Genomic DNA, 9928 nt, shown 5'->3' on the forward strand with positions numbered 1-9928 from the left:
GAGAGAATGATCTTTTAGATATATTTAGTAACTCTTTAGTTATAATTTAAAATGCTAAATTCAGCTGGGCCTGGTGTTGCACACCTGTAATCCCAGCACTTGGGAGGCTGAGGCAGGAGGATCATTGTGAATTTGAGACTAGCCTGGGCTACAAAGTGAGCTCAATGCCAGCCTGAACTGCATAGCAAGACCCTGTCTCAAAAAAAAGACAAATAAATAAATATTAAATAAAAATGAATATTAGATTCACATTATGTCTATATAACTAAGCCCCAAAGAAACATAGAATATTTACAGGCCAAGACAAATGGAATATCAGGAGCCAGTTGTGATGGTTGTCATTATGTCAACTTGAGAAGTTTAACAAGAGAAATTTCACAAAATCGGCTCAGCAATTCCACACTGCAGGGTATGGAAGACACCCTTGGGTGGCTCACCATCTGGATGGTATAAAGGGGAAAGAGGAAGGACAGATTTGCTTTCTTCTTTGCAGGAGCTGCAGTCTTCGCTTTCACCTTGGATATCATCCCCTGGCTTCCAATACAGACTCTCCAGCCGCCAAGGGCGGACCCATTGACCTCCCGATACTGACTCGCACAGAACACTGCAGTGAGCTACAGACCTTGGACTGAATCCTTGGATCTCTAACGTGCAGACACCCTCTGCACTCTTCCTCATCTGAGTCCATGGGTGGCCATTGTAAGACAATCTTGTATATCTTACGCACTTGTACGTATTTATATGTATTCCTATATCTTGTATTATATCTCTTTCTCTAGTAAACATTGACTGATATACCAGCGATATAAATGAATGCATCTATACTTTAGTATATGTGCTGCTGAAGCAAGCACATAAAGGAATGTTATCTATAAAAGCATGGAGTATAGTTTATATTTTGTCAGCTTTTAAGAGTTTCTATACAGAAAGGGAGTAAAAGTTTAGTGCCACATAAGGAAAGAAGTATTATGAAAGATTTATCCAATAAGTTCAGTTATCAAAGATTCACACATTCTATATATCAACCAGGAAGAAGGGAATACACTGCACAGAAGGAAATAACAGGGAAATTTACCTGCTTCAGTTTTAGTAATGAATGAAGAACAGCAATATCTCTCTTGAAGATTTACATTAAGTTAAATTCTTCAAGTAGCCTTGAAGGTTAAATTCAAGTCATCTAAGTTGGCTGAAATGACTGAGATTTTAATCTTCATATTCTATTAGTGAGTCTTAGTTTATTTTTGTCACTTGGAGCAGCATATCACCCTGTTGTGTCTAAAAAGCTGTGTGGCATGAGTGCATATACTTAATGTTTTAGGATCAACATCATTCTTCTTTATAGATACATTTTAGATATATATAAGGATAACATTCATCAAAGGGAATTTGCACCTGTAGGTGATACACCTTGCTTTTACTTTTCTTCCCATTCCTTCCCCTCCCTTTAACCTCTCCTCCCCACATTATTTACAAAAGCTTTGTTTCCATGTTTTCCTTGTATTCTTCTTTTCCCTTGTCCCTTCTTTCCTTTCCTCCTCCCTCTCCCTTACTCACCTTTCTATTTGAACATTTTCTTCCTTTTTCTCAATATCTATTACATATTTTGGTCCATATTTATACGTTCAGCTTCTCATACCAGAGAAACATGCAGTGCTTAAACATGCATGTCTGATTTACTGCCCATAAGAGTATGGTCTAAGGTCTATCCTTCTTTATGGTAGAGCAGTTCTCCACTGTGTATAAAACAAAAACAAACAAAGAAACCCAAAACACCTCTTCTCCCATTCATTGGTTGGTAGGCATTTGGGCTGTTTCCAAGACTTAACCATTACAAATTGTGCTGCTACTAACATGGATGTGCATATATCAATGTTGTACAATGCTTTAATTCATTCAGGATGATACTAAGAAAAAGAGTTGGTCAAATGGAACCTCTAGTTTCAGTTTTCTTGAGGAATCTCTGCACTGATTTCCACAGTGGTTGCACCAGTCTATACTCCCACCAACAGTGGACAATGGTTCCTTATTCCCCAAAGCTCAAACAGCAGTTGTCATTGGTTGATTCCTTGATAATATCCATCCTTATTTGAATGAATCTCAACATTGTTATGATTTTCATCTGTTGAATGACCATTGATGTAGAACAATTTTTCATATGTTTATTTGCCACTTCTGTTTCTTCATTGAAGAACTATCTATTCATTTCATAAGCCCATTATGGATTGGGTCTTTAAATTTAGGTGGTCTAATTTTTTTTTAGTTTTTTATAGATTCCAGATATTAGTCCTTTGTCTGAGAAATAGCTGGCAATTTTTTTTCCCACACTGTAGATTTTCTCTTCACTCTGTTGATGATTTCTTTTGCTGTATGTGTTTAGAGTTGTTTCTGAATCTTCTAACCTATTCCACTGATCCTAAGGTCTGGTTTTTTGCAGAAGTGATACTTCTGTGGAGCATGGCCTCAGATGGTTATATCACACAAGTGAACAAGTGACTAAATATGTATCTAGTTTTGTGGCATAACTGCACAGGAGGAACTACTTCAAATTACATCCAAACACTGCAGTTTGTCTGTGCATCTTGAGTAAGATTCAATCTAGGGATAAAAAGTAACTGAAAAAATAAAACAAAGTGCTTCTAGTAGTCACATTTTTGGAGGAGTACAGGTATGAGTGTCCATAACTATTTTATGTGTAATTTCAGAAAAGGCAAATAAAAAAATTATATTGGCCATGTTGAAGGCCAAAGTTTCTAGTATAGCAAAAAGAAAGTATACTTTTAAAATGATGAGACTGCATAAAATACTGTAGCCTTGAATACAAAATGAGAAATCTCTTCCCATTACTACTAAAAAAGGCTGGAATCAATAAGCACCCTAACACTCATGTTGTGCTCTCAAATAACATAACACTTCCTTTAAAAATAAACCAAAGCTCCTAGTGAAACACCTGATTTTATGATTGAGGTAAAAAATTCAAAGTGGTACCCTTATCATCTTGTAATACATAAAGCAGAGACAGTGTCAAAAAACATGAGATTGTCACACAAGACAACTCAGGGAGTTACCCATAAAACAAAGCACAGAAAACACACCTAGCAAAAGAACTATTAAGTACAATAAATCGAAACACATTTATCTCAATTGTATCCATGTGTTGTTAGTTAAAAATTAAATGCATCAATGTGTGCGTGCATAGTGTGTATCTATGTCTATTGAACCCATCCGAATATACAGTTTGAATGAGGCCAAGTAACTCATTACCTTGAAACTAAGCCCAATCCAAAAGTGGGCATCTGAGATGAAAACACACTTCTCAGATGAAGAAATGCAAATGGAAAATAAATATATGAAAAAATGCTCAATATCACTGGTCATTTGGGAACTGCAAATGAAAACAACATTGGGATTCCATCTCACACCAGAAAGAATGGCTGTCAACAAGAAATCAACCAATAACAAATACTGGAGGGGCTGTGGGGAAAAAGGAACTCTTCCCCATTGTTGGTGGCAATGTACAGTGGTGCAACCATTGTGGAAACCAGCGTGGAGATTCCTCAGAAAGTTAGGTCTAGAGGTCTCATTCGACCCAGCGATTCCCCTTCTGGGTGTATTTACAAAAAAACTGAAAACATCATATCAGAGCAATATATGCACACTGATGTTTATAGCAATGTAATTTGTCATAGTTAAATCTTGGAAGAAACCTTAATGCCCATCAACTAAGGAATGAATAAAAAAGATGCGGTATCTTCATACAATGTAGTATTACTCAGCTATAAAGAAAGATAAATTCAAGGCTTTTATAAGTAAACATAAGCAACTAGAGACCATACTTATAAGTGAAATAAATTGGACCAACATGTGTAAACATTGTATTGTCTTCCTAAAGTAAGAAATTGAAAGAGTAAGCAAAATCCTAAAAGTACAATAGATATTGTGAAAGGGGAAGAAGCTGCTCAAAAGGAAAAAACAACTAGGATGAGGAAAAGGAGAAAAGAAAGAAGGAAGGGAAAAAATATATATGTATGTATTAAATATATATATATACACACACATAAGATACAAAGATAATTGTAATACTAATTTCTGTTGGTTTATTGGAACAGTTAATGCTTAATTTTTCTCTAATTTTTAATCAATTTTGCATGCTTATATCTGATAATCTGAACAACTACTTTGAAGAAAACAATATGCAAAACAAATATTGTTGATTTCCTACCACCCTGCTTTCAAATTTTGTACCACTTTCTACATTTTTAAAATTTTTATTCTCTTTAAAATAAAAATATAGTAAAAAATGAGAACATAACAGAGTAAAATATATTGATGTAAATAAATAACAAATGAAGAAAGAATGGGAAGTCAGATATTTCCAATAATCACTGTGGCTACTAGCATCATATATAGGGAGACACTCAGTCTTCCAAATGAATATACAGTCTAACATTTTTGAAAGGTTTTGCCAAAAGTCAAATCTAACTCTAATAAACTATTCATTTACATTGAATTGGTCCTCAGTGATAAACCTATTAGGGATTCGATAAGCAAAATTTGGAAAGTAACAAAACTGAACAAGCCAACAACCACATCACCAGGTGAGAGTGTCTAAGTCATTTGTTGTTGTGAAAAGTACCTGAGACACAGTAAGGTCCCAACTTACAAACATGCCAGCTGTGAACTTTCACAGATACCAGCAGCCCACACATTGCAAACATTCACAGATGAGAACAAATCGCAGAAGCAGCTCACATGTGTGTTGGGCATTGTCGCAGTTGTGCTGCTGTGTGCTTACTGCACAGTGTGACAGTTTATAGTATTTGTGTGTGTGTCCCTGTGTGTGTGTTTGCTGTGTTTATGCTTTACACTGTATACTTGTGTTGAAGGTGTGTCAAGACTCACTGTGTGGAACTTACAAATGAGTCTGACTTACCAGTGTTCTCCTGGAATGGGACTTGTTGGTAATTCAGGGACATACTGTATTAATGTATAAAAAGGAAGGATGTATTTTAGCTCATGGTTTTAGGGGTTTCAACCCACAGTGAGAGAGCCCCATGCTTTTGAACTTTACCCATTGGAAGCATACGGTAGAGCAATCTCTTTACTTCATGGCAATCAGGAAGAAAAAGGAGGGACAAAAAGGAGTTTTACTCACAATATCCCTTAAAGAGTGTAAACCCAGTGACCTAAGACATATTAACAGGTTTCACCTGTCCCCAATATATGCCCCCAGTATTGCCATCATAGGTACCAAGGCATTAACAAATGGGCTTTTGCCTTTTTGAGACATTCTAGATCCAAACTGTAGAGGAGAGATATGGGGGGGATGGGGAAACAGAGATGGAGACGGGGAGAGGGGGAGAGAAAAAGGGAAAGAAGAAAAATAAGAATTATAAGAAAAGGAGGAGGAGGAAGAAGAAGGGAGGAGAGGAAAGGAGAAGAGGGGGAAGGAGAGGAGAGGGGAGGGGAGGGGAAGAGAAGAGAGGAGGGGAGAGGAGAAGGGAGAGGAGGACAGGAGAGGAGAGAAGAGGGGAGGGGAGGAGAGGAAAGAAGAGAAGGGGAGGAGAGTGAAGGAAAGGAGAGGAAAGGAGGGGAGAGGAGAGGAGAAGTAAAAGTGGAAGAGAGGGAGAAAAGTAGTTTTACTACAGCACTGATTCTCTTTTAAATCTGTTGACACATATATCATAACCCATACCAATTAAATATAAATTTATTGATACAAAACCAGCCCTTGGTATTTTTTTAATGATTCCCAGGTCATTCCAAATTTCCTCAACATGGGCATGATCAGAGTATTGTGCCCTTATGTACAGATGAAAGGAGACTTAAGTGATCCACCAAGCAGCTCTGGAACATGTGGGGTTTATTTAAATCATGTATCAAACAGGCAAATATAAGAAATACAAACCATTAAACTATTTGAAGGGTGGATCATGATTATTTGGTGAAAAAATATTTTAAATGTTTTTAATAAGATAATGTTTGGTTGTTCTTTAAATGCTTTACCTTTAAAGAAAAGGATTGAAATGGTTTTAGATGAAATAATGTGGTCTCGAAAAGGGGGTATATGGAGAAAGATATCAACATTTGTGCATGGTTATGCATGTATACAAGTAATCTGACACGGGGCCCTACACTGGTCATTGCTGTTGCCTTGTGATAAGGCTAGGGGAGATCCAGAATCATGCAAGTTCTGAGGTTTTATCCTAATTTGCAAGCTGACAAGCTAGCTTGCTGCAGTTTCATGAATACTGGCAAAAGACACAAAACCTCATAGAGACAGAGGATTTTATAACTCAGTTATGGCAATAAGGTATTCAGTGCTGGATCCTTGAGCCCAACAGGGCAACAGGAGAAGGACCAGATAGTAACACCTATGCATGCAATGCTCTGTGCTATGTAAGAAGAATCTTAAACTTGGGGAAATGAACCTTTTATAATAGGCTATACGATTATCTTTCCCTAGTCTCAGAGGGACTGGGGAGTAAATAAACCTTACTTTTACTCCACAGGGAAACACTATCACTAGCTTCCCAGTTTGTTTTTTATTGAAGCTGTCTTTGAAAGTTAGTACAGAGACAGGCTTCTTTTTCTCAGCACCACCCTTCCCCATGAAATGGGCAAAACCAAAATATCCATAGGGATATTGGTTCCCAATAGAGGGATTCATTTTACTAATCTTTCCATCACTGTATATCTTGAACTTCTATTTTTATGATTAAACCTCAAACACATCAGTATTTATAACTAAGATAATTGGAATAAGCACTCCAATTAAAAAAGCAGTGATTGAATAAATGACTTTTGGGTAAGGAGAGGAGGTAAAGGGGATGTAAAAAAAATTAAGATCTGTAATATACATGCACCAATTCCCCATGGTTAGTGTAATCATTATGTACAGTAAACATGTACTAATAAAAATAAAAGTTTAAAGGATAGATAAATAAACTGATTTTTTAAATTCCACTTGTGTACAATTAGAAGTCATAGCTATAAAATAAAGAACTACAAATTTGCAATTACATTGAAGAACAAGAAACAGCAGGCATATGTATACCAAAAAGAAATTTGGTGTTGCTATGCCAGGGATAATAGACTAACTCTAATAAGCCTTACAAGACAAGAAGAAAAGAGTTTAACTCAGAGCTAAAATAATAATTAAATATATTCTCCCAGCAGCAGACTTAAAAACATAAAGCAAATATTGACAAATTTAAAGCAAAAATTAAGAAATTCATTATCACGGTCAGAGACTTCTTAACATATCTCTCTTAGTAATTGAGATATCCGACAGGGCAAAATTAAATTGGAAGGCAGTATATGATTTGAATAAGATTATTAGCAAGTGACTGTAATGGACATTTACATAACTGTGTACTCAGTGAAAGAAGAGTTAGGTAATAAGCTGCAAACCAGCTCCAAGGAAGTTTCTGGTCATGCAAACCTTATTTCCTGATTTCATTGTGAATGTTAGAAATCAAAAGTGAAAAGAAAGCTAAGCATAACCAAACAGTTCACAGGTTTTAAAACACAAATTTATGTAACTTTTAGGATAAAAGAAAGCAAAACTTATAAAGGATATTCAACGTTATTAAGAAATAAGTGATGAAAATATCACCCATCAAATCTTAGGTGATACAGCTAAATCAATGATTAAAGAGAATTTATCATACTAACTCAATACCTTTAGAAAAGTTAAGAGACTAAAAATATTAACAGTACCTGTTGCTCAACGCCCAAATGAAGGGATGGTGTTTATTTTTCGACAAACCCTAAAACTTATCCCACACCTGTTCAGTATTCTCCATCTGCCCTGCTGCTGCTGTCCTCTGAGACTCGTTTTCCTTACCTGGGTATTTCAACAACGGTAGTATTCCTGCTATCTTTTTATTTCCTTGAATTCCATTCTTCCTGTACCAATTCTCAAGATCTTTGAGGGTATGGGTCAGATCACGTGACTGCGTGTCAAACTCCCAGGAATGTGCTGCCGATCATAACAGAAAGAACAGTCCTTCCACACGACGCCCGTCTGTGCCACTGTCTCATCTCTATTCGTTTCCATGTTTTGAACTCTGTTCTCAGACTCTTACAATTCTGCCATTAAGATATTAGTTGGTTTATGTTTTCATCTGAAGCTCAGATATTCTACCAGGATTTTTTAGGTGTTAGGCAGAAGTCAACTTCTTACAGTTATAGGATTAGGTTCCTGTTTTCTTGTAGACTGAGCCTAGAGGGCTTCCCAACAGCTAAAGACTACCTTTGGTTCTATCAAATCGTAAACATTAAGATGCTGTGGTACCGTTCTTTCCCCATCATACTGTTGGCAAAGTAGAAGCAATGAAGTTATTCCATATTGTTAAGAAACCATTTAATAATTGTCAGTAAGGAGGTAAATTAATGCAGTATTTTGAAAATAAATTTGTCAATCAATAGCAAAGTGTGGTTCTTTCATAAATTCACCTGCTTAGAATGAACTTGACAATATCAAGTTACTGTAGTAGAAATTGGAATAATATGAACTAAGAAAATATAATAGAATTTGTTTGTCTTAAGCAAATAATCATATTTTGAGATCATTTAATGTGTTAAATTAAAATTATATAAGTTTCTATTTTATATAATGCTGGCATATACTTACACATTATTGTGGGAATAATATAAATAGCATATAAATATTATTATGTACATCTCTTCCAATAATCCTACTCAAAAACACCTCCAGAGAGATCAAGAGAGATTGAGAGAGAGGAGAAAGAGAAAGAGAAAGGAGAGAGAGGAGAAAGAGAGAGAGAGGAAAAAAAGAGAGAGAGAGAATGAATTTCCCTTTTAAAAGTTCAAATAACCTGGTCAAAGTTAATGGCATAACTAATGGCAGAAAAAGATTATTTCTATTATACACTAATGTTTTCTTTGCTTTCTGTTATAAATTTGTACTTAGTGCCCTGGGAGGGATGCTAAACAATAGCTTTAATTAAATCATTTTCAACTAGAAAAATGTCCCTTAAAATATAAATCATAAAAATATTTAAAAGCCAAACATGGAAAAGTCAAGTTTCTAGAATTAATTTTAATTTTTGACACATAGATTCAAGATCTAGGTAAAAATAACCTAATAGCTTACCTGATTAGAATTCACTAGACTGAAAACTTATTAGACTTCCATCAAAGTCCTCCACTGGGTATTTTAGTGAAATCACCTGTGATCTCTTTTGACTTCTCAGATCTCCTCTTTTGCTTTTCTGGATTTCTGTAGATAACCCTGACATGTGGAAATACATAGGCTACTGTGGGCTGTGAAGAATATGATGAAAAACAAAGCATATGGAGGGAAAGTATGTCACCCATTGTCAATCTACAGGACTGGATTGTGCACACCACAGGAAATGTGATGCAACTGTCTTGTGGAATTTATGAAAACACCCCAAATTTCATATTCCATGGGTTGTCAAACTTTAGTGTGTATCAGAATTACCTGAGGACTCTGGCACAAGCAGAATGTTGAGATCCCCCTCTTAAGCTCTGATTCAGAATTTGTATAAGTTCCCATGTTTTGCTAGTCTAGGATAACACTTTGTGAACCATAGTTAGATTGTATTCCATTCTTCTAGTTTGCCACTTTTTTCAAGTTAAAACTACAAAAAATATATAGACATGGATTAGAGAGATATTGATGTTTTTCCCTACCCAAAATATAATCTTCTCAAGTTAATTGTTTATCTGGCATCTTTTTTTATATAAGCACTGGAGAAATCATAATAAATAAGAGATAGTATTTATTTACTTAAGAAAGTATTCAAATAGAAGATGCAGATAACAAATACAAAAGCATATATATGAATGAAATAATCCAGATATTTAAAAAATTATTTAGGAAGATAAAATATAATGGACCAATACCCAAGGGCTGGTGTATCAAGGATATTTGATCAGG

The sequence above is a fragment of the Chinchilla lanigera genome, unplaced genomic scaffold (genome assembly GCF_000276665.1).
Source record: "Chinchilla lanigera isolate Chin_1 unplaced genomic scaffold, ChiLan1.0 scaffold00039, whole genome shotgun sequence".
NCBI classification, from domain to species: Eukaryota; Metazoa; Chordata; class Mammalia; order Rodentia; family Chinchillidae; genus Chinchilla; species Chinchilla lanigera.